Source organism: Cervus elaphus, chromosome 16, assembly GCF_910594005.1.
Source record: "Cervus elaphus chromosome 16, mCerEla1.1, whole genome shotgun sequence".
Classification (NCBI taxonomy): Eukaryota; Metazoa; Chordata; class Mammalia; order Artiodactyla; family Cervidae; genus Cervus; species Cervus elaphus.
In genome coordinates this window covers 29,158,446-29,182,690 of record NC_057830.1, presented here as the reverse complement: position 1 = coordinate 29,182,690, position 24,245 = coordinate 29,158,446, and the positions used below count along the sequence as shown (strand labels likewise).

General features: G+C 37.7%; 1 protein-coding gene and 1 pseudogene across 5 annotated transcripts in view; one reads left to right on the top strand and one right to left on the bottom strand.

Annotated features, from left to right (window-relative positions):
- The window catches only part of FANCC (FA complementation group C), a 303,623-nt gene that overhangs the window by 265,111 nt on the left and 14,267 nt on the right, over positions 1–24,245 (bottom strand). The window contains exon 1 of one of the 5 annotated variants that reach the window (XM_043927165.1): positions 8,963–8,985. The exons of the other annotated variants lie outside the window; for them this stretch is intronic. The gene's annotated coding sequence lies outside the window, so the exon portion shown is untranslated. Of the gene's footprint in view, positions 1–8,962; positions 8,986–24,245 lie in introns of those variants that run through there. 5 annotated transcript variants of the gene reach the window in all.
- Positions 1,049–1,361, top strand: LOC122709896 (annotated as a pseudogene).

The following is a 24,245-nucleotide window of genomic DNA, read 5'->3' as shown; positions in this document are numbered from 1 at the left end:
TTTTTAATATACTGTCTAGGTTGATCTTAACTTTTCTTCCAAGGAGTAAGTGGCTTTTTATTTCATGGCTGCAGTCACCATCTGCAGTGATTTTGGAGCCCAGAAAAATAAAGTCTGCCGCAGTTTCCACTGCTTCTCAATTCACTTGCCACAAAGTGATGGGACCAGATGACATTATCTTTGTTTTCTGAATGTTGAGCTTTAATCCAACTTTTTCACAAACATATCATTTAATCTTAATTATCTCTCTAAAGGGCCTATCTCCAAATACAGTCACACTAGGGGTTAGGGTTTCAGCGTATGAATTTGGGGGGGGGGGGCGCCAGTGACAAAATTCAGTCTCTGCTTAACCTTCCATTCTCCCTTAACTAGCTTTTTTATCATAAGTTCTAATATTTCATGAGCCATATTTCCTGCCCTTAATTCATAATCTTCTAGAGGCTTAGTTTTCTGCCTTCTCTTACCACAAGACCAGTTTACACCTGAGTAAGGTTTTAACCTTGCCATCAGACAACTCTGAAATTCATTGAAAGTAAAACTTATCTTTGGTCCTCAAAAATGACTTCTTTCCTCTTTAACTATGCAGAAAGGTGTTAGCACAGCAGGTCCAAGACCACTCTCCTTAGAAAGAACCTCTTGCAAAGGATAGTTTGGGAGTTTGGGATGGGCATGTACATACTGCTATATTTAAAATGGATAACCAACAAGGACCTACTATACGGCACATAAAACTCTGTTCACTGTTATGTGGCAGCCCAGATGGAAGGTGAGTTTGGGGGAGAATTGATACATGTATATGTATGGTTGAGTCCCTTTCTTGTTCACCTGGAACTATCATAACATTGTTAATCAGCTATACCCCAATAAAAATAAAAAGTTTTTTAAAAAAAAAGAACGAAAAAACTTGCAAGGGTGGTCCTTGGCTCGGGTCTGAGAACTTGGATACTGTAATAGTTCCTACCAACCTAACTGCTAAGATGGACTCTTTCTTCCGGGCGGGTGACATTCAGCTGGCCAGTCGGGGCGACGGGATCTCAGTCCTAGTACCATGGCCCAGTCTGTCCGTAACCTCACGGAGAAGGCCCCGGAGCTGGTCAGTGCTGCTGTGACTTACTTGAAGCCTCGACTGGCCACGTTTTGGTACTATGCCAAGGTTGAGCTGGTTCCTCCAACCCCTGCTGAGATCCCTACAGCAATTCAGAGCTTGAAAAAAAATTATCAACAGTGCTAAAACTGGTAGCTTCAAACAGCTCACTGTTAAGGAAGCTCTACTGAATGGTTTGGTGGCCACTGAGGTGTGGATGTGGTTTTATGTTGGCAAGATCATAGGCAAGCGAGGCATCATTGGCTATTATGTTTGAAGACCAATTTTTAACATGTAATTATATTTGCTTTATTATTCAAATGTTCTTGGACCATGTGTGAGCAGACTGTTATTTGAATAAAATAAGACAATGTGTCAAAATAAAAAAAAAAATATCGACTCTTTCTGCACAAACTGTACAAACAATGTCACTGATCTTGAACATCTGCTTTCCTTCCAAGGGTTTGAAATTTTGATACTTGCTAGACAGTGGATGTGGAGAAGGCAATGGCAACCCACTCCAGTACTCTTGCCTGGAAAATCCCATGGACTGAGGAGCCTGGCAGGTTGCAGTCCATGGGGTCGCGAAGAGTCAGACACGACTGTGTGACTTCACTTTCACTTTTCACTTTCACGCATTGGAGAAGGAAATGACAACCCACTCCAGTGTTCTTGCCTGGAGGATCCCAGGGACGGCGGAGCCTGGTGGGCTGCCATCTATGGGGTCGCACAGAGTTAGACACAACTGAAGCAACTTAGCAGCAGCAGCAGACAGTGGATGACTATGCGACTAGCCCCCAAAATAAACCTTAGGCACTGAATCTCTAATGAGCTTCCCTGATGGATGACATTTCGCATGTGTTGTCATAATTCTGCTGGTGAAATTACATGTGTTTTGTGTGACTCCTCAAGGAAAAGACTCTTAGAGGCTTGAGTCTGGTTTCCTCCAGACTTCATCCCATGCACCTTTTCCCTTTGTTGATTTTGCTTTGTGTTCTTTCCCTGAAATAAACCATAGGCATGGGGACAACTATATGCTGAATTCTGAGTTTTCCTAGTAAATTATCAAACCTGGAGGATGTCTTGAGCACCCCCAACTTATCAAACAATAAACATTTTTATACTAAAAAAAACCTGCTTCCTATCTCTTAGAGAACATTCACTCCAGTTATAGAAGCATTAGTCCTGGAGGTCAAACTCCAAATATTTGGAGGTCAAGCACCAAAGAAAATGAAGGGAGGATATAATCAACTAAACTTTTTTTTAAAAAAACCAGAAGACAAGCACTTCCAGATTGGAAGGGCTAGCCAAGTGCCCATCACAACGGATGAAAAGTTTCACACAATAAGCACATCATCATAAGATTTAATTATAAAAGCATTGGAAGACAGAGGGAAATGGAACAATGCCTTCACAATTCTGAAAGAAAATTATTTCCAACCTGGAATTCTATATCCAGACAAACTATCAATCAAGTGTAACTAGTACAGTGACCAGAAATAATTTACCTCCCACACACCATTTAAAAAAGGTACTAGAGGATATGCTCCCCCCAAAGCAAGGAGTTAACCAAGAAAGAGGACATAGTAAAGAGAAGATATATATAATACCAGAGAATGAATAGAAGAACGGATGATAAGGAAGAAAAATCCTTGGATGGTTATAAAGAAGCTTTTAAACAAGAAAAGAAGGGGTTATTTATATCTGCCCAGATTTCCATCTCATGTAAATACCAAAAGAGTTAAAAGAAACCTCCACCAACTCTTAAAGTAAAAAGAAAGGGAAAAAAAAAGAAAGAAGAGGAAGGCAAAAGCAACAGCAGCAGTCATTGTGGTATACCAATTTTCTTTGTTGACAGAAATATCCAAAGCTCTTCTGAATAAGGGATAACAAGATCAGCTATGTACTTTCACAACTACCAACGTTAGGTTACAACATGGTACTTGACAATGGCTGGCAATTCTCCTGATCAAAAAAATATGTTCGATAGAGGTTAGAGAACAAATGTAAACAAGACATTACACTGGCTTCTTTTGATAAATGCCTCTTTTTATTCAAGGACTAGGGATAGTTTATCAACAGTCACATAAGTGCTCCATTACCCAATTTAAAGGCTCCCGCAAAACTCTAGATAAGAAATTCAGAAAAGGTAAATGAATTTTAAAATCTAGTCAACAATAAACAAGGAAACAAAACCAAAGCAACCACCTGTCTCCTCCTCCCCACCCCCTACCACCCAGAACTACTAGCCCAGTTTATTCAAAGAGCTTAAATTTGATCATTATATACTCAAAATTCATACAAGATGTCATAGGATATCAGAGCACAGAATGTAATTCTAGAAAATATTATAATGCTGAATTGATATTCAACCAGTTGTACCACTGAGTGGAAAATAAGGAGAAAAGCAAATTAGAGTGGTGCAGATTTTGAATGCTTGTCCCACCCTGGTCTAGCTGAACGGCAAAACCACAAGAAACATGCTCAGAATCATTTAAATAAAATTCCTTAAATACAGGATTCTAAAATGTCAAATTAATACAATCTTAAAATAGCAACTATTTTTAGTGTCTTTTTATTTTTCTTAATTGACCAAAGCAATTGTACTCCACTAGCAGCTAATTTTTGCCAAATTTAATTCTAACAAACTCATTTAAGTTAAAAGGCCATAAATAAAGAATAAAATATTTATACCATATTTTTGCATTCCTACAATTCAAAAACAACAGGATCAAATTTTTTTCAGGCCGTGAATAAACATGCCATACTTTAGGCTAAAAGCATATTTTATTCCAAAATTAGGAGTGAAAATGAAGCTCAGAAGAAATGACCTCCCAGTCTTGAATTCAGTGGCATTAATATTAATGATAATCCCACTCATTTCAAAGGCATGTCCCAGAGTGTTTATATTATGAAAAATGGGTCTGGAATGTCATCTTCAGTAAATTTTAAATTGTTTAATCTGAGGTTTTGCTAAATTTGTAACAGCTGCACTTGTGTTTACAACTATAATTTACAGCGTGGCACTCTTTTACACATTTTTTTGGATATAGTTGGTACAAACATGTTGTACTGATCAATGGAAATGAGTTTGGTATCTCTCTATAGCTACAAGTTTAGTCAGAATAAAGTTTTGTTTTGGATTAACATTGTAAAACAAATGCATCATAGACCTTTAGAAGTTTTATGGTATTTGTTAGAGAAGGATAGGACAAAAACTTTCATTCATATACAAACATTTGGAAAATGACTCAATTTGTGTTTGCAGAATTCAAATTTTGTTTGGGGAAAAGATATACATATCAAATACACTGTGGGTCTAATTTGTTTGCTGGCATTCACCGAGGGTCTTGGGGCACATTACCAAGCAGAAACTGGTTAAGCAGTATTCAAAAATTACATTTCTTCTAATGCCTCTATTTACACGTAGAAAGATGCAACAAAAAAGTCTGCCAAAAACTTGCTTAAGAATGCTTCAATAGGAAGCATCAGAAACCCTTGATATGGAGCTGCTGGTGCAATGAAAAGAGCACCAGACAAGAGTTAGTTTCCTGGGAAAACACTCAACAGCTTTGCCACTAAGCAACCTCATTTTCCTTCTCTGTAAATATTTCGAAGAGAAATTATTATTGAAGGTGAATGTTTTCTGCTAAAATCAGTTGACTCTTTTAGTAACTGAAAACATTACCATGCCATAAGAATTAAGACACATTTAAAAGATGCACCACAGAAGTAACCCCAGCAGTTCTTCAGCAGCTATCTTCTTTTGGCCAATCTCTCAAGAACCCCTAATCGTGGTTCAAATTAATTTTTTTGAAAAGGCTCCACTCTATTTTTCTTTTCGTTTGAATACCTGTTTTACTTTGGTATATATGGTTTCATGGAAGTATGAAACACATTTAGTAGGGTTTATGACCAAGGTAATATTAGAAATGAACCAAGACCCAAAAACAGGGAAAAAAAACAAGCTTATAAAATCAATACACTTAAAAAAAAATCATTAGAACAAAAGCTCTGATTTCTAATGGGTGTATGGTATATTATTGCTCAGGATAATAACAATAAGCTTTTTTTCCTACAACTATGAAATTTTGAACTCATCAGAGAACATAGATTACTAACTATAGCAATTTCCCCAGTAAGTATGATACATTTGTTCTCCTGAACTACCCATTTCTTTTTCTAAGTGTCATTTCAAGATAAACCAAAAGTTAGTAAATCACTTCATACAAAAGTCATAAATTCAGATGTCCAAGAGGTCAGTAAAATGAGTAAAGCAATCAGATGGGCTTGAGGCAAACCAGAAGACTAAAGACTATCCAAAGAAGATGGCCAGAACTTAGCTCCTGCCAGCTGCTGCCAAAAAAAGAAGTCAGATTTAGTATTGCCAGACTGCTTTTCAGCTAAAAGGTAAGCTGGAAATAACTTTCTTCTTAAAGATAAGTAAAATAATTTAGTGTTTAAATGTAAGTAAATTGAGGCAGGAGATAGATGAGCCCCAGGTTGCAGAGTTTCTCCCCACTTCAATCTCTGGCCAGGAACCGATATCCGGCCTGAAGCCACTATAGGTCAAGGCCACCCAAGATCACACTGACTCAAAAAAATTTTCAGACATCATGCAAACCATATACATCTACCATATTTGTTCTTTACAGGTCTAATTAAAATACTACTTACAAGACTAATAAGAAGTTTAGTGACATTTTTAATGCTTAAATTATATTATAATTCATGTTAATGTATTCAAGTTTACTTTTTCCTATGAAAATTATTACCTTAACTTCATCAAGCAAGAGAAGTCATCTGGAAGACAGTAAGTGATTCTTCCTTTATCAAATACCCAAGTATGCCACAACACACCACTCCCAACCCATCCTGGAAGGTAACCTCAGCCAGAACAAGAATCAAGTCCACTATTACATCCCCAGCACCTAGCACAGTGCCTAACTCATAAGAGTTGTATGTGACAGAGTTTACTAGCATTCCCCACATCTGTGGCAAATGAATACTTCCCAGCAGCTTGGAAGTTAGGCTGGCCGTATGATTAAGTTCTGGCCAAAGAAATGAGAGCATAAATGATGTACACACCTTTCATGCCTGGACTCTAAAACATCCTATGCAGTCTTCTAACTTCTCCCCCAATACACAAGTCTGGAAGTAAAGGACTGAATCAGTGCAGCTAGAAAATGGAAGGACCCCAGAGAAACTGGGAAACCTGCAGGAAATCTGTACATAAAAATATGTACAAGAGAGACAACTGACATACAGCGGGCTGTCACACTTGTCACGTCAAGGCGGTATGTCACTCTGCTTGTTCAACTTCTATGCAGAGTACATCATGCAAAATGCCAGGCTGGATGAAGCACAAGCGGGAATCAAGATTTCCAGGAGAAATATCAATAATCTCAGATACTCAGATGACACCACCCTTATGGCAGAAAGCAAAGAGGAACTAAAGAGCCTCTTGATGAAAGTGAAAGAGGAGAGTGAAAAAGCTGGCTTAAAACTCAACGTTCAAAAAACTAAGATCATGGCATCTGGTCTCATCACTTCATGGCAAATAGATAGGGAAACAATGGAAACAGTGAGAGATTTTATTTGGGGGGCTCCAAAATCACTACAGATGGTGACTGCAGCCACGAAATTAAGACACTTGCTCCTTGGAAGAAAAGCTATGACCAACCTACATAGCATATTAAAAAGCAGAGACATTACTTTGCCAACAAAAGTCCATCTGGTCAAAGTTATGGTTTTTCCAGTCATCATGTATGGATGTGAGAATCTGACTATGAAGAAAGCTGAGCACTGAAGAATTGATGCTTTTGAACTGTGGTGTTGGAGAAGACTCTTGAGAGTCCCTTGGACTGCAAGGGGATCAAACCAGTCAATCCTAAAGAAAATCAGTCCTGAATATTCGTTGGAAGGACTGATGTTGAAGCTGAAACACCAATACTTTGGCTACCTGATGCGAACAACTGACTCATTGGAAAAGACCCTGATGCTGGGAAAGACTGAAGGCAGGAGGAGAAGAGGACAACAGAGGATGAGATGGTTGGATGGCATCACCGACTCAATGGACATGAGTTTGAGCAAGCTCCAGGAGTTGGTGAAGGACAAGGAAGCCTGGCATGGTGCAGTCCATAGGGTTGCAAAGAGTCAGACATGACTGCGCAACTGAACTGAACTGTCACACTAGCAAAAATTAACACTTGTATTATGTTAAGCCACTGAGATTTAGGATTTTGTTACCACAACTAGTATTTACTTTGACTAATACTGTGTTCAATATTTGTGAAATGAATGCTTAAGCAAATACTTAAGTGCCTCAACCAAGTAAAAATCTAGGCATCAAAAGTGCAAAGATTCCTGTCCCTCTGAGTTGGTTGACAAATGCTTACATAATGATCTTCAACCCCATTACAGACATCATGGCTTGAATTTCAAAACATATGGGACTGTGGAAAACAACCACAAAATTAGCACAAAGGCAGTCAAAACAGTTATATGAGAATACAATCTTCACGAACTTATGTATACTTCAATGGAGGCAGAAAGTTCAGTTCAGTTCAGTTCAGTCGCTCAGCCGTGTCCGACTCTTTGTGACCCCATGAATCGCAGCACGCCAGGCCTCCTTGTCCATCACTAACTCCTGGAGTTTACTCAAACTCATGCCCATCGAGTTGGTGATGCCATCCAGCCATCTCATCCTCTGTGTCCCCTTCTCCTCCTGCCCCCAATCCCTCCCAGCATCAGGGTCTTTTCCAATGAGTCAACTCTTTGCATGAGGTGGTCAAAGTATTGGAGTTCCAGCTTCAGCATCAGTCCTTCCAATGAACACCCAGGACTGATCTCATTTAGGATAGACTGGTTGGATCTCCTTGCAGTCCAAGGGACTCTCAAGAGTCTTCTCCAACACCACAGTTCAAAAGCATCAATTTTTCGGCACTCAGCTTTCTTCACAGTCCAACTCTCACATCCATACATGACCACTGGAAAATTCACAGCCTTGACCAGATGGACTTTTGTTGGCAAAGTAATGTCTCTGCTTTTTAATATGCTATCTAGGTTGGTCATAACTTTCCTTCCAGGGAGTAAGCGTCTTTTAATTTCATGGCTGCAATCACCATCTGCAGGCAGAAAAGCACCTAACAAAAATAACCATTCAAGATTTTTAAAATCTCATCAGACATGGAATAGAGAAAAACTTACACAACCTAATAAAGGGCATATATGTAAATAACCTAGAACAGCCAAACAACTTTGAAAAAAACAAAGTTGGAGGACTTACATTACTTGATTTCAAGACTCATCAAAAGGCTATAGTAATCAAGGCATAGAGACATGTATACAGATAAATGGAACAGAAAAGAAAAGAGTTGAGAAATAGTCACACATATATTGTGTGATTTTTGACAAGCTCCAAAATAATTGAATAGGTAAAGAATAATCTTTGAAAGTATGGAAAAACTGTAAAGGTACATACAAAAATGAATCTGATCCCTTTGCTCATACAATATACAAAAGTGAACTCAAAATGGATCATAGACCTAAAGTGTAAGAGCTAAAACTATAAAATCTCGAAAGAGAACATAGGGAAAAAAATCTCAGCAACCTTGGGTTAGGAAAAGATTTCCTATGTAGGACATAAAAGGCACAAACTTTAAAGTAAAATAATCAATAAACTGGACTCCAGCAAAATTAACTTCTTACTCTTCAAAAGATACCATTGTGAAAATAAAAAAGGAAGTCATAAACTGGGAGGAAAACATTTGCAAATCATTTATCTGACAAAGGACTTGCATTAGAAAAATACAATTTAAAATGATTGTACAATATTACTACAAACACATTAGAATGGCTAAAATTAAAAAGACTTACCATCCTAAGTATTGGTGAGGATGTGGTACTGGAAACTCTCATATACTGCAAGTGGGAATACAGAATGGTATAACCCCTTTTGAAAATAACTCAATAATTTTTTTATTCAGGTAAGCTAGCTGATTCACAATAATGTATTAGTTACAGGTGTACAGAGTAACTTTTTTGTCTGTTTCTTTTTATTTTTTAAATTATGAAAATATGATAACACACTTACAGGAGACTTAGAAAATACAGAACAAAGTTACATATAGTTCTACTATATATTATAATTATTTTTAAGTAGATAAATTAAGATTTTTAGTTGGAGTTTCAATATCAAACTCTCAAAAGTTAATAGAATGACTATACAGTAGACCTGAAAAGTACTATGAACCAATTCAACATAATTAAGATTTATGTAATTTTCACAAAACAGTAGAATACAAATTCTATTGAAGTTCCCAGAGATTATAAACTAGGACACCCTAGAACATATTCAGGGACATAAGACCAGGTTCAAAAATTTGATAGTCTAAAGGTACTGAAATCATACAGAGTCTGTTCTCTTATCACTGTGGAATTATATTAGAGATCAATATCAAAAGGTATTTGAAAATAACTCACATATTTTCAAGTGTAATATGACATTTACCAAGAGAGATCTTGACTTAGCCACTGAAATCTTCAATAAAGTCAGAAGACTGAAAAAACACAGATACAGAGAAGCAATAAGAAATTAATACCAAAATGAGAAATTAACATCAAAGATACTTTAAAAATCCCATGCACATGGAAATTAAATGTCTACTTTCAAATGATGGGTGTTATCTAAGAAGTCATAACAAAGAAATAGCAAGAATTTGGAACAGAGTAAAAATAAAAAGAGAATTTACCAGAATTTGTTGCATACAGTTGAAACTGCTCAGTGCAATTAAATACAATGCGGAGTCTTGAAAAAGGTGTGTATATATCCATATATATACATACATATATATATATGTATATACACACACACATATATACATACACACACAAAAGCATTTCTACTATGCTTGATTGCTACTATGCTTGATAAAGACTTGAGAAAGAACATCAAATAAAAATTAAAAGAAGAGACAGAAAAATTGAAAAACATAAATGAGCAGTGAAAATGAAATAGAAAAAGTGAAACTATATAAAATGAAAATATCATCATAAGATATATAATAGCCAGGACATGGAAGCAACCTAGATGCCCATCAGCAGAAGAATGGATAAGGAAGCTGTGGTACATATACACCATGGAATATTACCCAGCCATTAAAAAGAATTTATTTGAATCAGTTCTAATGAGATGGATGAAACTGGAGCCCATCATACAGAGTGAAGTAAGCCAGAAAGATAAAGACCATTACAGTACACTAACACATATAAATGGAATTTAGAAAGATGGTAACGATAACCCTATATGCAAAACAGAAAAAGAGACATCATAAGGTCTAGTTGTTTTTTAAACACGGCTGCTTATTAAATATGTTTATCTGAAGCTTTGGAGAAAAAAAAGAAATATCTGAGCATGTGTAGTTTTCAAAAATTTCCAAGATGATTCTGACATGCATCTGGATTTTAAAAGGTGGTTACAGGTTTTTCTATTAAATGGGAGTTTTAGTGATATAAAATTCTATTATTTTCTGTTGACCAATCATGATACAATGGTACTAAGTTAATAATAGTTACATAATCACAATAGTAAAAAGATGTTTTCACAATCAATAGCCAGATAAAATAAACAATAATTACAATTGCAAGCTATAATGGAAACATGATTAACCTGACAATATAAAATATATACATACAATTTGGAGGGGTTAAGTAGAGTGGTATGGTAAGCAGAAGTGCATATATGCACTTGTTTTCATCTACCCAGCCAGTCTATATCTTTTGGTTGGTGCATTTAATCCACTTACATTTAAGGTAATTAGCAATATAATTACCATTTTCTTAATTGTTTTGGGTTTATTTTGTGTAGGTCTTTTCCTTCTCTTGTGTTTCCTGCCTAGAGAAGTTCCTTTAGCATTGTAAAGTTAGTTTGATGGTGCTGAATTCTCTTAACTTTTGGTTGTCTGGAAAGCTTTTGATTTCTCTGTCATATATGAATCACAGTCTTGCTGGGTAGAGTATTCTTGGTTGTAGGTTCTTCCCTTTCATCACTTTACATAAATCATACCATTCCCTTCTGGCCTGTAGAGTTTCTGCTGTGAAATCATTTGATAACCTTATGGGAGTTCCCTTGTATGTTATTTATTGTTTTTCCTTTGTCGTTTTTAATGTTTTATCTTTGTCTTTAATTTTAGTCAGTTTGATTACTATGTGTCTCAGTGTGTTCCTCCTTGCATTTATCCTGCTTGGAATGCTCTGCACTTCCTGGACTTGGTTGACTGTTTCCTTTCCCATGTTAGGGAAATTTTCGGCTATTATTTCCTCAAATATTTTCTAAAGTCCTTTCTCTCTGTATTCTTCTTCTGGGACCCCTATAATGTGAATATTGGTGCATTTAATGTTGTCCCAGAGGTCTCTTACACTGTGTTCATTTTTTTTCATTCTTGTTTCTATATTCTGTTCTGTTGCAGTGACTTCCACCATTCTGTCCTCCAGGTCATTTATCTGTTCTACCTCAGTTCTTCTACTATTGATTCCTTCCAGTATATTGTTCATGTCTATTTATTCTTTAGTTCTTCTAGGTCTTTGGCAAACATTTCTTGCATTTTCTCCATTCTGTTTCTGAGATCCTGGATCATCATTATCATTATACTGAATTCTTTTTCTGGAAGGTTGCCTAGATCCACTTCATTTAGTTGTCTTTGGGGTTTTATCTTCTCCCTTCACCTGGGACATAACTCTCCGCTTTCTTATCATGATCAACTTTCTGTAATGTGGTTTTCATTCTAGCCACTGTGAAATTGTGGTTCTTCTTGCTTCTTCTGTCTGCCTTCTAGTGCATGAGGCAAAGAGCCTTGTGTAAGCTTCCTGATGGGAGGGCTTGGGTGGGAAAAACTGGGTCTTGCTCTGTGGGCAGGGCCTTGCTCAGTAAGGCACTGATCCAATTATCTGCTGATGAATGGGATTGTGCTCCCTGTTCGCTTTTCATCCTGAGGTGACGCAGCCCTGGGGTCTATAGGGTCATGGTAGGGTTAATGGTGACCTCCAATGGTCCCTAAGCCAAGGGACAGCTTCCAGGACTGCTGCTGACAGTGCCCCCATCCCTGCAGTAAGCCCCTGCCAACCCACGCCTCCAGCAGGTAGGTCTGGTTCAGTCTCCTGTATGGTCACTGCTCCTTTCCCTTGGATCTTGGTGCATATCAATTTTGTTTGTGCCTTCCAAGAGCTGAGTCTCTATTTCCCCCAGTCCTGTAGAAGTCATGTGATCAAATCATGCTGGCCTTCAAGGTCTTCCCAATCCCTTTGCTGGATCCCCAGGCTGGGAAGCCTGACATGGGGCTCAGATCCCTCATAACAGTGGGAGAACTTCTTGGGTATTATTGTTCTCCAGTTTGTGGGTGGCCCACCTGGAGGGTACTGGATTTGATTTTATAGTGATTGCATCCCTCCTACTGTCTCATTGGAGCTTCTTCTTTGTCTTTGGGTATAGAGTATCTCTTTTTGTTGGGTTCCAGCATCCCCCATTGTTCAACCATTGTTCAACAGCTAATGGTGATTTTGTTGCTCTGGCAGGAGATAGGCACATGTCCTACTCCACCATCTTGAACTGGAAACTGCAATTTCTTAAGAAGCTAAACTTTTACCTACCCTACAATTTAGCCCTTCCACATCTAGACTTTTACCCAAGAGAAATAAAAGCTATGTTCATCCAAACACCTGAACATAAATATTCATAACAATTTTATTTGCATAGACAAAAATTGAAAACTACCTAAACGTCCATGAAAAGGAGACAAAAAACTGCTATATCCAAACAATGAAATACCACTCACCAATAAAAATGAACTAGTAATACAAGCTACATAACACAGTTACCAAATCAATTATACTAAATGAAAAAGACCCCTCAAAAAAGAGTATGTATTACCCGAATCAATTTGTATAAAATTTTACAAAATGTAAATTAGTTTATAGTGACAGAAAGCAGATTAGTGATTGCCTGGGAATGGGAGGAGAGGGTGCAGTGGAATCGATAGAGGAAAAAGTTGACAAAGGAGCACTAGGAAAGTAGAGGGTATGATATACATGCTCATTATCTTAACTGTGCTGATGGTTTCAAGGATGTATTCACATTTAAAGAACACATTTTGACATATGTATGGAGAAAAGGAATTTATACCCAATTGAATGCAGTTCCAAAGAACAGCAAGGAGAGATAAGAAAGCCATCCTCGGTGATCAATGCAAAGAAATAGAGGAAAACAATAGAATGGGAAAGACTAGAGATCTCTTCAAGAAAATTAGAGATACCAAGGGAACATTTCATGCAAAGCTGGGCACAGTAAAGGACAGGAATGGTATGGACCTAACAGAAGATATTAAGAAGTGTCAAAAATACACAGAACTATTCAAAAAAGATCTTAACCACCCAGATAAGCAGGATGGTATGATCACTCACCTAGAGTCAGACATCCCAGAATGTGAAGTAAAGTGGGCCTTAGGAAGGATCATTATGAGCAAAGCTAGTGGAGGTGATGAAATTCCAGCTGAGCTATTTCAAACCCTAAAAGATGATGCTGTGAAAGTGCTGCACTCAATATGCCAGCAAATTTGGAAAGCTCAGCAGTGGCCATAGTACTGGAAAAGGTCAGTTTTAATTCCAATCCCAAAGAAAGACAATGCCAAAAAATGTGCAAACTACCGCACAATTGTACTCATCTCACATGCTAGCAAAGGAATGCTCAAAATTCTCCAAGGCAGGCTTCAACAGTACGTGAACCATGAACTTCCAGGTGTTCAAGCTAGATTTAGAAAAGGCAGAGGAACCAGAGATCAAATTGCCAACATTCACTGGATCATTGAAAAAGCAAGAGAGTCCCAAAGAAACATCTACTTCTGCTTTATTGACTATGCCAAAGCCTTTGACTATGGATCACAACAAACTGTGGAAAATTCTCCAAGAGATGGGAATACCAGATCACCTGACCTGCCTCCTGAGATGTGTATGCAGATCAAGAAGCAACAGTTAGAACTGGACATGGAACAACAGACAGGTTCCAAATTGGGAAAGGAGTATGTCAAGGCTGTATATAATCACCCTGCTTATTTAACTTGTATGCAGAGTATATCATGAGCACAAGCTGGAATTAAAATTGCCAGGAGAAATATCAGTAACTTCAGATATGCAGATGACACCACCCTTATGGCAGAAAGCAAAGAAGAACTAAAGAGTCTCTTGATAAAAGTGAAAAAGGAGAGTGAAAAAGTTGGCTTAAAACTCAACATTCAGAAAACTAAAATCATGGCATCCGGTCCCATCACTTCATGGCAAATAGATGGGGAAACAGTGGAAACAGTGACAAACTTTATTTTGGGGGGCTCCAAAATCACTGCAGATGGTGACTGCAGCCATGAAATTAAAAGCTACTTGCTCCTTGGAAGAAAAGTTATAACCAACCTAGACAGCATATTAAAAAGCAGAGACATTATTTTGTCACCAAAGGTCTGTCTAGTCAAAGCTATGGTTTTTCCAGTAGTCATGTATAGATGTGAGAGTTGGACTCTAAAGAAAGCTGAGCACTGAAGAATTGATGCTTTTGAACTGTGGCATTGGAGAAGACTCTTGAGAGTCCCTTTGACAGCAGGGAAATCCAAACAGTCCATCCTAAAGGAAACCAGTGCTGAATATTCATTGGAAGCACTGAATATTCAGTGAATATTCACTGCTGAATATTCATTGGATGCTGAAGCTAAAACTCCAATACTTTGGCGACCTGATGTGAAGAAGTGACTCATTGGAAAAGACCCTGATGCCGGCAAAGATTGAAGGTGGGAGGAGAAGACAGAGGATGAAATCATTGGATGGCATTGCCGACTCAATGGACATGAGTTTGAGTAAACTCAGGGAGTTGATGATGGACAGGGAGGCCCGGCGTGCTGCAGTCCATGAGGTCAGAGTTGGACGTGACTAAGCGACTGATCTGAACTGAACTGACCTATTATAGCTCACTGTCTATCAGTAAAACCTCAAAATAAAATGTTTTAAAAATATTGTATAGTCAGATACTCATAGCCACTGTGGCCACAAAACAACACAACCAGAGATTATTCTAATCAAGTATAAGAATATTTTCAAACACTTGTCTTATTTTAACCATTCTGTCTCAAGAAGAGATAATTCTTTAATAACTCAAATAATTTCAAAATTAAATTAGACAAATTATTTTAAAACAAAAAGAACTTAGTGCAGTATTAGCCATATATTAAATATATACTGTACACACTTGCAGAACTAAATGGAGATACAGAATCTTTCATATAATGAAATAAATTTCAAGTTTTTAGTAGAGCTCCATACTATACTAAATGTTGATGTTCCTAAATGTGATGTTAGGAACATCATTAACAAAATTCAAGATGTTTCTCATTGTACTTACCTTAATTTATACCACTCAACTTAAAAAGAAAATCATTCTTATTACCGTACTTCATATAAAAATATTTTTATGTGTGTTACTTCTAAAACTGGATGCAGTCTCAAAAAAATACCAATTCATCCAAATACTTCTCAGCAAAAAAAATGTGCACTAGCTTTGCCAATATTTTTAGCATAATGACTAAGTCTAATGGTTCTGATCAGAATCAGAAGCAGGATATTTTTCTCTGCCAAATACCACTTGGTATATAAAGTATCACACTATTATGACACTAATACAAGTTTACTCACTCTCAAGGCCTAAGATTACAGACACATAGATAACAGCTTCAAATAAATGCAGAAATGAGTCTCACTAGAACGTACAAACATCTAAACATACATTCTATATAGCCTTCTGTTATAAACATTGATTTGCAAGGTTAGGATAAAGAATCATCATAATCCATGTTTCACAAGGTTATGTTTGAGTACCCCAAATTCAGCAATGTAAGGTTAAGCACAAATGATTTCTTCAAACAAGTGTAAGTTGTGCAGATCATTTTGAATGTATAACCTGCATATACTGTGTATATCACATGTCCAAGGAATTATAAACTATATCACTTAGGAGGCTTTTAGTTGCTAGCAAGAGAAACCTAACTTTATGAATCAAAATAAGATAAATTACATTAAGGTAAGTTTTTGTTCATGCTGTACATTCAATGTGTATATGGGAGGTGAAGGGAATGAGTGGTCTGCTTACTCACTTATGGATCCAAGACGATAGAAGCTCTGACATTTTTGCACCTTGCATCCATAATCACTACTCCAGGAAGAGAGACAGCCAGAAGGTCATTCATCTACAGCTAAATGTTTCTACCTGGAAGTAACCTGCTTAAAACCTATCGATTAAGAGAATCACATGGCTGGGCTTAGCTGCAAGTGAGGCTAAGAATTCATATTGTTGAAATGCCCATTCTACCTAAAGCAATATACAGATTCAGTGTAATCCCAATCAAAATTCCAATGGCATATTCACAGAACTAAGACAAATAATTCTAAAATTTGTTGTTGTTATCCAGTCATTAAGTTGTGTCTGACTCTCTGCAACCCCATGAAGCACAGCAGGCTTTCCTGTCCTTTGATATCTCCCGGAGTTTCCTCAAACTCATGTCCACCACTAAAGATCCTCACTAGCCAAAACAATCTTGAGGAAGAAAAACAAAGCTGGAGGTATCAAAAGCCCTGGTTTACAACTAAACTACAAAGCTAATAAAATCAAAACAGTATGGTACTGGTACAAAAACAAACACAAAGATCAATGGAACTGAGAGTCTAAAAACCAACCCACATATACCTGAAAAATTAATTTCTGACAAAGGAGCAAGCAACATACAATGGATAAAGGATAGTCTCTTTAACAAACAGGAAAATTGGAGAGTCACATGCAAAAGAATGGAACTAGACCACCATCTTACACCATATACAAAATTAATACAGATTAAAGATTTGAATGAGAGGGAGTGGCGAAGATGAAAGAGTAACAAGATCCCAAGCTCACCTCCTCCCATGGGCAACCACTGATGAGAAAAACCTTCTGATGAGAAGATTAGCAGAAAAGACCTTCTAAAACTAAAGATATAAAGAAGGAACCACAAAGGGAAGGAGAAGTGGAGATGCATGATAGTCAAGACCCATACCAGGTAGTCAACTCACAAATGTGAGAATAATTACAGTTGCACAAAGGTTCTCTCCAAGGAGCAAGGAGTCCAAGACACTCATCAGACTCCCCAGCTCAGGGGTCCTGCACTGAGAAGATGAGCCTCCAAAACATTTGGCTTTAAAAGTCAGACTGTATTACTTTCAGGAGAGCCAGAGGGCTGTGTAAAATAGAGACTCTACTCCTAAAGAGCACACACAAAATCTCACACACTCTAGGACCTAGAGAAAAAGCAATCATTTGAAAGGAGCCTGGGTCAGACTCAGCTGCCGATCTTGGAGAGTTTCCCAGAGAGGCGGGAGGCAACTGGAACTCACCCTGGAAGAACAGACACTGGTGGTAGCCATTTTTGGAAGCTCATTCTACCTGGTGGACACTGGTGCTGATAAGCACCATTTTGGAATCACTCCTCTAGCTTATAAGTGCTGAGACTCAGGCATGTCCACCAACCTGTAGGCACCTGAGATACCTCTGGCCAAACAACTAGCAGGGCTGAGACACAACCCCCAACAGCAGACCTGCTGCCTTAAGACCACCTAAGCCCACAGAACCCTGGGATTGGCCCTGATCATCAGAGGGCACAGGATCCAGCCCAGCACACCAATGCACTGGCACTAGCCCTGGGACCCCCAGGGCTCTGCAGCCAGAGACCTCGGAATGGGGCTCCACCCCCAGGGGTCCCACTAGTGCTGGGACCAGCCAGGACCAATGGAGAGACAGCAATCCTGGGATCCCTGGGAGCACTGCTCCACCTAAGCAGGCTGACACTAGCTCTTGGATACCAGGGGTTCTACAGTCAAATACTTTACAACCCAGCCCCAGCTACCAGTACACCAACATCAGGACTGGGATTCCTCTGGCCATGCAGCCAGCCATACTAGGACCCAGTGCCATCCACCAGTGGCTGGCAGCCCGCACACAAGGTCAGACCTGGCAATCAACTGGACCAGGGCCAGCTACTCCTACCAGCATGCCCACAGTAATCAGCAAGCCACAACAGAAGAACCCACACAGCCTATACAGAGGGCATCCCTAGAGTACACAGTTCTGGTGACAAGAAGGGAATGCACTGCTGGGACACACAGGGTATTTCCAACAAAAGGTCCTTCTCCAAAGTCTGTAAATAGAACCAACCTACCAGATACATAGAAATAAAAACAGCAAATTAGGCAAAATGAGGCAACAAAGGAATATGTTCAAAACAAAAAAACAAAATGAGACCCCAGAAGAAAAATTAAGTTAAGGCATTCTACTCAACAGAAGTAAAGGCAATCTACTCGCTCAATAGAAAGTTCAAGGTAATGATTATAAAGATGTTCAAACCACTCAGGAGAAAATTGGATGAAAAGATCGAGAAATCAGAAGTTTTTAACAGAGTTGGAAAATATAAAGAAGAACTAGGCAGAGATGAAGAATACATGAAAAATACATTAGAAGGAATCAAAAATAAATTAGAAAAGATACAAAGATATGGACCAGCAAGCTGAAAGAGAGTAGTGAAAATCAATGAAGCAGAATAGAAAAAAGAATAAAGAGACCTCTGGGAAAACATCAAACATACTAACATTCACATTATAGGAATCACAGGAGGAGAGCAAGAAAGGACAGAGAACATATTTCAAGACACAATAGCTGAAAACTTAGGAAAGGAAACAGATATCCAGCCAGGTTCAGGAGGTACCGAGTACCAAACAGGGTCAACCCAACAACGCATTATAATTAAAATGACAAAAAGTAACGATAAAGAGAGACTAATATCTGGTTAATCTGGGACAAGATTAACCAGATATGTGGGGTTTTTGTTTGTTTGCCTTTGTTTTCTGTTAGAATGCTAAACTTTGCCTCAGCTACCATTTTGCTGTAGAATAAATCAATCTAAAATTTAAAAAAAAAAAAAAAGAGAGACTAATAAAGTCAGAAAGGAAAAAGCAACAAGTTAAGAACAAGTGAACTCCAATAAGGCTATCAGCTAACTTCAACAGAAACTCTACATGCCAGCAGGGAGAGGCACAATATATTTAAAGTGATGAAAGTGAAAAACCTACAACCAAGAATAATACTCTACTGACAAGGCTTTCATTCAGATTTAAAGGAGAGATCAAAAGTTTTACAGTCAAGCAGCTGAGTTCAGCACCACCACACCAGCTTTACAACAAATACTAAAGGGACTTCTCTATGCAAAAAAGGCCACAACTAGAAACATGAAAATCACAAAAGCAAAAGTCTCATTGATAAAGTCAAATATACAGTAAAGGTAGTAAATCAGCCATGTATAAAGGTAATAGGAAGGTTAAAGACAAAAACAATAAAACATCTATATCCACAATAAGTAATTAAGAGATACAAAACACAAAAATATGTAAAATATGTTAAAAACAGTAAAAATGAAGGATTGTTAAAATGTGTTAGAACTTAAGAGATCAGTAATTTAAAATAATCACAGATAGATTAGATGGATGATGATGTACAGTGTGGGGAATAGAGTTAGTAACTGTGTAATATCTTTGTAATATTACAAAGATCTTTGTAATATCTTTGTATGGTAACATAATAACTAGACTTATTATGGTGATCATTTTGAAAAGTACAGAAATACCAAAACTTTATTTTGTGTAACAGGAACTAACAGGGTGTTGTAAGTCAGTTATTCTTCAAAAACAAAGAAACTCACAGAAAAAGAGATTAGGTTTGTGGTTACCAGAGGCAGGAGGCGGGGGGAAAAAGGGAACTGGATAAAAGCAATCAAAAGGTACAACTTCCAGTTATAGGATAAATAAGTACTAGAAAACACAGGGAATATATCCAATAGTTTATAATTATAAACAGAGTATAACTTTTAAAATTTGCAAATCACTATGTTGTACACCTGAAACTTATAGAATATTGTACATCAACTATACTTCAAAAAAAGTTAGAAAAAAGGTAAATGAGTCTTAGGAATGTAATGTACAACATGATAATATAATTAACACTGTTCTATGGTATGCAAGAAAGGTGTTATGAGAGTAAGTCCTATGATTTCTCATCACAAGGAAGAAATTATTTTCTATATTTTAATATTTTGTATCCATATGAGATGATGGATGTTCACTAAAGTTATTACGATAATCATTTCATGATGCATATAAGTCAAATCATTATGCTATACACTTTAAACTTACAGAGTGCAAGATGTCAATTATATCTCAATAAACTGGGAAGGGAAAAAATTTAACACTTGAAATCATAAAGTTCCTAGAGAAAAATGTAGGCAGTAACTTCACTGACACTGGTGACTTTTTTTTTTTTTTTTTGTGGAGTGGACTCCTAAAACAAGGGAACCAAAAGCAAAAATAAGCAATGGGGCTATATCAAACTAAAATTTTTCCCACCCTGAAGCTTCCCCATCATCAAAACAAAAAAGTAACCTACTGATTGGAAGAAGATATCTGCAAATCCTATATCCAATAAGGAGTTAATATACAAAATATAAAAACTCAAATTCAACCTCAAAAAAACCCAAACAACCCAACTAAAAAACAGGCAGAGGACCTGCATATTTTTCCAAAGAAGACATACCAATGGCTAAGCGTCCATGAACTGCTCGATATAACCAGTCATCAGGGCAAATCACATCCCAATTACAGCCAAATCATAGCAAATCATGACCATAATGATGTATCATCTCACACGTTAGAATGGCTATTATTTAAAAAAAACAAATAACAAGTGTTGATGAGAATGTAGAGAAAAGAAAACTCTTGTGTACTGTTAGTGGGAATGTAAATTGGTACAACCATTATGACAAACACTATGGAGATTCCTCAAAAAATCACAAGTAGAACTACCATGTGATCCAGCAGTTCCACAGGGGGCTGTTTAAAATGTCCCCTAAGCCTAGCACTCAAGTGCTAACTAGTATTACTAAACACAGAAAAGCTTTGATACAACTTATGGAGAAAACATATGCCTTAGGGTTACAATGATAATAAGCTCTGTGGAAGGCAACTAGTTAACTGTTCAAGATTTAGGTTTTTGTACTATAGGGAATTTTATATAACTTGTATGTATTACTAAATCAAAAGATAAATAATTTTATAAAAGAAATAAAGTAAAAAAGAAACTGGCAAATCTGGAGATAGGGCAGACCTCATGATTGATCCACCTCCATCCTATTCCCTAATGACAGCAAAATAGTTCAAGTCATTACAGGTGTCCCACTCTACAACATACCACCTAAAAAGAGAGTATACACTTCTGCTCTAATAGCCCAAGTAAAAGACCTCAGATGTTTTTCAGACCACATTTGCTTAAACTTATGCCCATCCCTAACCAATGACTGTGATCATGCAAATTTTACTAATTTAAGGCAGATTGTTTAAGACAACCAGAGTCTACCAGAGAAGCTAGTAGTGAGACTGGTATTCCCTGGAGCCTATATAACAGTGACTTCTGAAAGAAACTCCAGGCACTGTTAGGAAGGAGAGAAGCAAGAAAAGATCCTGGGTAGGCACCCAACAAGGTCAGCAATCGTGAAGCAGCAGGCGAAGAGTTGTGGAAATACAGCACACACACATAGGACAATAGTACGAACAACAGTGCATAAGGACCAGAAATGATCATCAAGCAATCAGGGATTGGTGAGGAAATCTATGGGTACAGCACGTAAATGTACAAACAGAATCAGAGAAATGGGATCAGGGTTAAGTACAAGGAGGACGTATAATGTGACTACTCTGAATAAAAAACAACAACAAAGGAACCAGTTCCATGAGGGTGTTGGAAGTCATCAAGCTAAAGAGCCCCTCCAAATTCCCATGAAAGAAGTCAATCTGTTCAGCAATTCTGCACCTTCAAAGCTGACTAGGTAAGGGGTCACAGAGCCAAACTCAAATGTTTAAATAATGCCTGCCCTGAATAGTTGCATGTGTATGTAAAAAATAGCAGTCTCTAACTGTCTTATGGGTAGTTAGCAGAATATCTGACTCCAGAAATCAGATGATACAAAAACAGATTAAACATTAAAAATGTTACACATAACATATATTCTGTATTACAAAATCAGCATTGGGCTTCTAAAGGAAAATGAAAAAACTACAGTCCTAAAAATCTGAAAAATGAAAACCATGGGATAAAAAATAATAAGTATAGCCAGACAGATGTAAAGTCATGCCATCCAGGGTCCTACCCACTGGATGCCATAACACTGACCACAGCACCAATTCCTTCCCTCTTCCCCTTCACTCTTATTCCCTAACCCCACTTCCCTTGATACGTATACTCTATTTTTCAAAGGCCTGGAAGAAGCAAAGAACTATAAAGCCCAATTCATCACTATGCAAAAGCATGACATAATCTCATCAAAACCTACCTTTTGTGATTTGGAAGTGATAATAATTCTAAAGTTTTACTTTCACAGTTCAAGACAATGAATAAGCTAATCACTCTCACCATTTACTATCTCTTATGAAGTTAGAAGCAAAGATAATAGATCAACCTGGGTCCAATCAGAAGGAAAAAAACCACACAGCAGTTTGAATAAGGGAAATCAAATATAAAGAATTATTCACTATAACTGAGTTAACCAGGAGACTGGCTAGTCAAAAGTAAAAAGAAATCTAAAGAATATAGGAATAGCAGATATAAAGAGCACCCACTACTTTCTAGTGCTGGAATCCAGCACCCAAGAACAACACCCCCTTTGACCCTACCCACCAGGCACCCAGTAAGACCTAGATCTTATTGGAGAGGACACAGCCATGGCTCACCAAACAACAGTGAAGTCTCTAGGGGTGCTGCACCAGCAGAACTTGATGGAAATCCACCTTTTGTAACTTGCCAGATACCTACCCTACATGGTGCCTGGAAAACCTGGTTGCAAGGAAGTGTCTCAATACAGGCACTCTATTAAAAAAAAAAAATCACCCAAGAGGAATGACGGGGCGAGATGCAGGCAACTAAGTGCTACTGGCCCCACTGCACACGGGACTGGGCACCAGTGGAGCTGCACATGCCCAGGAGCCTGCTAGAGGAGCTGCAGGTCCCAGGAGCCAGGCAGCGGGGGCTGAGCTCTGAGCAATCACTCAAGCTTCAGGAGCTGGACACTGAGGAAGTCAGTGGGCTGCAGGAGTGAGAGGCACTTGTCCTGACAGTACATAAAATATCACACTGGTCTACTACTTGAACACAACCATGTTGACTTCATCTGATGAACAGGAAATGACAAAGTACTTTAGATGCCTTATTAACACACATGCCAATACACCCCAGAGAAACTCATGGGTCCCCCACCTCAGTGAAGTAAATGGGGCTTAATAGTTTGAAGCAGAAGTTAGCAAACTTCTTCTATAAAGGTCCACATAGTAAATATTTTAGGCTTTAGGGATTCTGCCATATATTCTTTCTTTTTTTTCCAAACACAAAAATATTTTAAAAAATTCTTAGCTTACAAGTCACACAAAAACAGGTAATAGGCCAAATCAGACCCACAGGCTATAGTTTGCTGATTCTTGATTTGGAGCATGCAAGATATATAGTCTGCAAGGTGAAATATAAGCTGCTCTAAAATGCACCACCTATCATGAAAAGAGGCACAGTTGTGCAGTAATTTCTTTGAATTTTGAATGCAACACATATCACATTTGCATGCACTATTTTGACCATCTATAGAATCATGGGTAAAGCTGCCTGCTTTGAGTAGAATCAGAGCAAGAGAAGGCTCTCAAGCTCAGATCCTTCAGGGATAAAGGTTTGCTCATTTACCAGGCAAAGAAACTTTAACCATCTAAGGTTCTGGCTGAGGGCCAAGGAAATATGGAATAAGTTGTACCAAGAAGTCATGGATATCAATTATGGCCTTGTGGTCAACTAGAGGAACAAGGATTCTAACAGTTTTACATATTTTCTATTTGCTCATTATATGTGTATGTGTATATATATGTATTAATATACATTATTTTATATATATGTATACACACACACATACACACACGTATGTTAGCAAATTTCCTTCTCTTTCCTTACCATTTTCATTTTATGGACAAGTTG